Here is a 6000-nt window from a genome sequence, read left to right as displayed (position 1 = left end):
ACTTACTTCACTTAGTATGATAATCTCCAGTTCTATCCATGTTGCTGCAAATGGTATTGTTTTCGTTGCTGAGTACTATACCATTATATATATATATATATATTCACCTTCATTCTCTATTCATTTGTTGATGGACAGTTAGGTTGTTTCCATGTCTACGCTACTGTGAGCAGTGCTACTATGAACATAGGAGTGCATGTATGTTTTTGAGTTATAGTTTTGTGCAGATATATGCCTTAGGAATTGCTGGATCATATGGCAACTCTATTTTTAGTTTTCTGAGGATTCTCCATACTGTTTTCCTTGGTGGCTGCACCAACTTATATTTCTACCAACAGTGTAGGAGGATTCCTTTTTCAGTATGAGACAATTTTTAATGAAGGGCTTTAGTTGACCAAAGTTCCGTAGAGTGGAGAAGAGGATTGCAATTTATAATAAGAAAAGTATATGTGGTCTTCATCCCCATTTCTGGTACAGAGCTCCTAAAACACTTGGAATTTCCTAAGTGATAAGAGCCATAAAATCGGCTTGTGCTTTTTGTTATGTTAATGAGGTGATATTTGGACTGCAGCTAAGGTTGGGGCCAGTTGCCAGAAAAATGAACCATGTGATTAGAAAGTTGGAACGTTTAGTTCCAACCCCTACCCTGGGGAAGAGAGACAGACTGGAGGTTGAATCAATTGCCAATGGCCAATAATTTAATCAATCGTGCCTATATAATGAATCCTCCATAAAAACCCAAAGGGTTAGGATTTGGATGCTAAATTCACCAGCTTCCATGTTGGTGAATATGTGGAGATTTATGGAGAGTAGTAAGAATGTGGTAAGTGAAGAGGGCATGGAAGTTGTATGCCCTTTTCCCATACCTTGCCCTATGCATCTTTTCCATAAGTAAAATGTTTCTCTGAGTTGAGCCATTCCAGCAAATTAATGGGACCCGAGGAGGAAGTTGTAGGAACTCCACAGCCGGTCAGTCAGAAGCCCAGGTAACAACCTGGACTTGAGAATGACATCTGAAAATGTGGGACTGAGCCCTTCACTGTCTCCAGGTCTACAGTGTCAGAATTGAGATGAATTGTAGGGACACCCAGCTGGTATTCCATAACTATTTGAATACGTGTATAATCTCCCACCCCCACCACAACACACACACTTTGGAACCTTTAAAGATGGAGGAAGAATTGGCATTCTCCCCCAGGTTATTTTGTTGGCTTCTCTAGATCACACAAGGGTCAAGGTCTCACTGCCTAGGCCTGCTGGGAGAGGCTTACCTTGATATTTCCCAGGCAATGCGAGGGTGCCTTGCAGACTTCTCTTGATCCTAAACTTTCTACTCATCTCCCTCTACTAAGAGTTCTTGCTCTTTCATTCCTTTCCACTTCTAGTACTTTCCTCTGCCTTCAGAATTCCCTCTCATTGGAAATCTTTAAGTTCCAAGCTCAGTCTCAGGTCTTAAAAATTCCACAGCCTTCATCACTGAATGTCAGTGATGAATGAGCGGGGGACCACCCCTGTGTTTGCTTCTCCTTCAGGATCTAGTCTCATATATGAGGAGGAGGCAGAAGCTCTAGAGCTTCTTCTTCAGACAGTGGCTAGATGCCCTCGGTGAACTGAAGATTTGACTTTCTTCTTTTCGATCTGCAAGAGACGTTGTTATTCCTCCCATTGATGTAACTTTGACTCTCTTTCTTGTGAAATACTTTCATCAGCTTTATTATGCAGAGGGAAGATTGTTGACTCCCTCTCTGCCTTGAGTTATTTCACAATCCATCATATATGAACTTGACTCTCGGAGAAGGCAATGGCACCCCACTCCAGTACTCTTGCCAGAGAATCCCATGGATGGAGGAGCCTGGTAGGCTACGGTCTATGGGGTTGCTAAGAGTCGGATACGACTGAGCGACTTCACTTTCACTTTTCCCTTCCATGCACTGGAGAAGGAAATGGCAACCCAGTCCAGTGTTCTTGCCTGGAGAATCCCAGGGACGGCAGAGCCTGGTGGGCTGCCGTCTATGGGGTCACACAGAGTCGGACACGACTGAAGTGACTTAGACTTAGAAGGTCCTCAGAGGTGGTGGTGGAGGAGACGGTGAGCAGAAGGAATAACTGCTCAGCTGACATCATCGTGGTCATCATCATGATGTATTGAGTATCGGCTATCTTCCAGATATAATAACAATAATAACAATTTTAACAGCTTATACTTTTATTGCTTAATATGAGCCAGATAATGATATAGGAGTTTTAAATACTGGAGAGGGTGTGGAGAAAAGGGAACCCTCCTACACTGTTGGTGGGAATATAAATTGGCACAGCCACTATAGAGAACAGTATGGAGGCTCCTTAAAAAACTAAGAATAGAGCTAACATATGATCCAGTCATCCCACTTCTGGGCATATATCTGGAAAAAAAAAACGTAGTTCAAAAGTAAACATGCATTCCAGTATTCACTGCAGCACTGTTTGCAATAGTTAAGACATGGAAGCAACTCAAATGTCTATCGACAGATGAATGGATAAAGAAGATGTGGTTCTTCTTCTCATGTATGTATATGCAATAGAATGTTGCTCAGTCATTAAAAAAGAGTGAAATAATGTCATTTGCTGTAACATGGATGGATATGGAGATTATCATAAGTGAAGTAAATGAACCAGAGAAAGACGGATATCATATGACATCGATTATATGCAGAATCTAAAAAAATTGACACAAACGAACTTACCTACAAAACAGAAACAAATTCACAGACTTCGAGAACAAACTTATAGTTACCAAGGGGGAAAGGTGGTAGGGAGGAACAGATTGGAATTTTGGTATTGACATGTACACACTGCTATATTTAAAACAGATAAACCACAGGGACCTACTGTATAGCGCAGGGATCTCTGCTCAATATTTCATAATAATCTAAATGGGAAAAGAATATATATATGTAAAAAATAGATACATGTATAACTGAATCACTTCACCATACACTTGAAATGAATGCAATATTGTTAATCAACTATACTCCAATACAAAATTGAAACATTTTAAAATGATATAGGAACTTCACATGGAGAACGAAATGGTAACCCACTCCAGTATTCTTGCGTGGAGAATCCCAGGGATGGAGGAGCCTGGTGGGCTGCCGTCTATGGGGTCGCACAGAGTCGGACACGACTGAAGCGACTTAGCAGCAGCAGCAGGAGCTTTACATGTATTACATGTTATTACAACTTATTGATAACCCTATATGATAAGTCTTGTGGTTACCTCCATTTTACAGAGCAGGACACTGAAGAACTGGTATGAAGTAGTTGTGCCCACAGTCACAGCCAGTAAGAAGTAAGTTCAGTTCAGTTCAGTTCAGTCGCTCAGTCGTGTCCAACTCTTTGAGACCCCATGAATCGCAGCACTCCAGGCCTCCCTGTCCATCACCAACTTCTGGAGTTTACCCAAACCCATGTCCATCAAGTCGGTGATGCCATCCAGCCATCTCATCCTCTGTCGTCCCCTTCTCCTCCTGCCCCCAATCCTTCCCAGCATTAGGGTCTTTTCCAATGAGTCAACTCTTCGCATCAGGTGGCCAAAGTATTGGAGTTTCAGCTTCAACATCAGTCCTTCCAATGAACACCCAGGACTGATGTCCTTTAGGATGGACTGGTTGGATCTCCTTGCAGTCCAAGGGACTCTAAAGAGTCTTCTCTAACACCACAATTCAAAAGCATCAATTCTTCAGCGCTCAGCTTTCTTCACCGTCCAACTCTCACATCCATTCATGACCACTGGAAAAACCATAGCCTTGACTAGACGGACCTTTGTTAGCAAAGTAATGTCTCTGCTTTTAAATATGCTATCTAAGTTGGTCATAACTTTCCTTCCAAGGAGTAAGCGTCTTTTAATTTCATTGCTGCAATCACCATCAGCAGTGATTTCAGAGCCCAAAAAAATAAAGTCTGACACTGTTTCCACTGTTTCCCCATCTACTTCCTATGAAGTGATGGAACCAGATGCCATGATCTTAGTTTTCTGAATGTTGAGCTTTAAGCTAACTTTTTCACTCTCCTCTTTCACTTTCATCAAGAGGCTCTTTAGTTCTTCTTCACTTTCTGCCATAAGGGTGGTGTCATCTCCATATCTGAGGTTATTGATATTTCTCCCGGCAATCTTGATTCCAGCTTGTGTTTCTTCCAGCCCAGCGCTTCTCATGATGTACTCTGCATATAAGTTAAATAAGCAGGGTGACAATATACAGCCTTGACGTACTCCTTTTCCTATTTGGAACCAGTCTGTTGTTCCACGTCCAGTTCTAACTGTTGCTTCCTGACCTGCATACAGGTTTCTCAAGAGACAGGTCAGATGGTCTGGTATTCCCATCTCTTTCAGAATTTTCTACAGTTTATTGTGATCCACACAGTCAAAGGCTTTGGCATAGTCAATAAAGAAGTAAGTAGATGTGTTCAAACCCATGTCTGATGAACTACAGTGGCTTATCCATTATTCTCACTGTGGTTGGCATTTCCTAAGTAGGGCTGATTGACTGATTTTCAAAAGACTATTTAGATCCATGATATTTAAAACATAAGGTGTAGGTAGGTGCCCTTGTTCAGGTCTGAGTAGTCACAGCTATCTACAGTAAAGAAAGGAGATGGAAAGGAGGTTCAAGAAGAAGGGGACATTGGTATACCTAAGGCTGATTCATGTTGATATATGGCAGAAACCAGCAAAATATTGTAAAACAATTATCCTTCTATTAAAAATAAATGCATTTTTAAAAAAGAGAGTATAAGCATTCACAGTTGAAATTTATCCTAACTGAAATGGTGTTTTTAAAAAGCTTCCCTTTCTGACTTGTTAAGTGAATTTAATGCTCCAAATGGGTGCCAAGTTGGCAGCCCATGGGATAAATTCCACTCTTTATGCAAGAAATAGACACAGTGGCCATGTGCTTCAACCATAACCTTGAGGGACCTTCTCTGTAGAACATAAGGTTAATGCATCTTTCACATCTGATTCCATCTTGGCCCCCAAGAGCTCTGCTGACGTAGGTGCTGGGCCAGTAGTTATAACTGTGCTAGATAGAAGCCTTTAGGGCTGTAATTCCAAACCTGCCTGTATATCAAAGCTTAAACAATATACAGATGCCTGGGCAATCACTTAACTTTCTGAATTAAAACCTGGCCGGGAACCTGTATGTATTTTCTATCTTCCACCCCAGGTTTGGGAACCACGGCTTTGGGGAGCTGTGTCCTCTGTGGACTACTGCCCATTTTTCCTGTAGAGTCAGTAACCATCTGCTTGCTTATTTACCCTCTACCTTCTTGCACATACTATGAAGCAAGTGTCTTGCTAGTGTCAGAAAAACTGGAGAAAATGTCAGGCTTTGTCAACTGAAGTCAATATTTACTCGAGAAGCCTGTTGGCACATCTGTGTTACCAGCAAATGTCTTCCCAAACTGCTCAAAAAAAAAAAAACCCCAAACAAAACACTAAACCTTAATCAGCAGGCTATATTTAAATACAGCCTCATCTTCTAAGTTGCATTCACATTTTTGTTAACATGTTTTCCTCATTACCTCTTCTCAGTGTATTCCATTGTTTGCTTATTTATTTCTTAAGAATTGTTTCCAGAGACAGGAAGGCAAGCAACATGAAGCATGGTTAGAAGTAGGAAAAAAAAAATATCCCACCCCTTTGATAGAGACTAACATAATAAGCTTCTTGGCAGTTTTTTGAAAGAAATATTATTCCAGTACAATAACCTTGTAGTGATTACTGTAGAATTGGCAATGTTGCAAATCTTTGGAGATTATAGGCAAGAAGGAAGATGGAAAATAAGTGACTCAAATTCTTTTGTAGGTGTTGGAGGAGAAAGAATGGGAAGATGAACAGAAAAATGTGCAGATGATCCTGATTTTGGAGGCTCTTAGTACTATTTGCTTCCTTATTGCCTGATGTTTTATTCATTATGTATAACCTATATGTTGAAGAATCTTCTAGTTATGTAGGTTTTTACA

This window comes from Giraffa tippelskirchi, chromosome 5 (genome assembly GCF_054371585.1).
Source record: "Giraffa tippelskirchi isolate mGirTip1 chromosome 5, T2T-mGirTip1v1.2.pri, whole genome shotgun sequence".
Classification (NCBI taxonomy): Eukaryota; Metazoa; Chordata; class Mammalia; order Artiodactyla; family Giraffidae; genus Giraffa; species Giraffa tippelskirchi.
Note: the sequence above shows the minus strand (reverse complement) of the source record.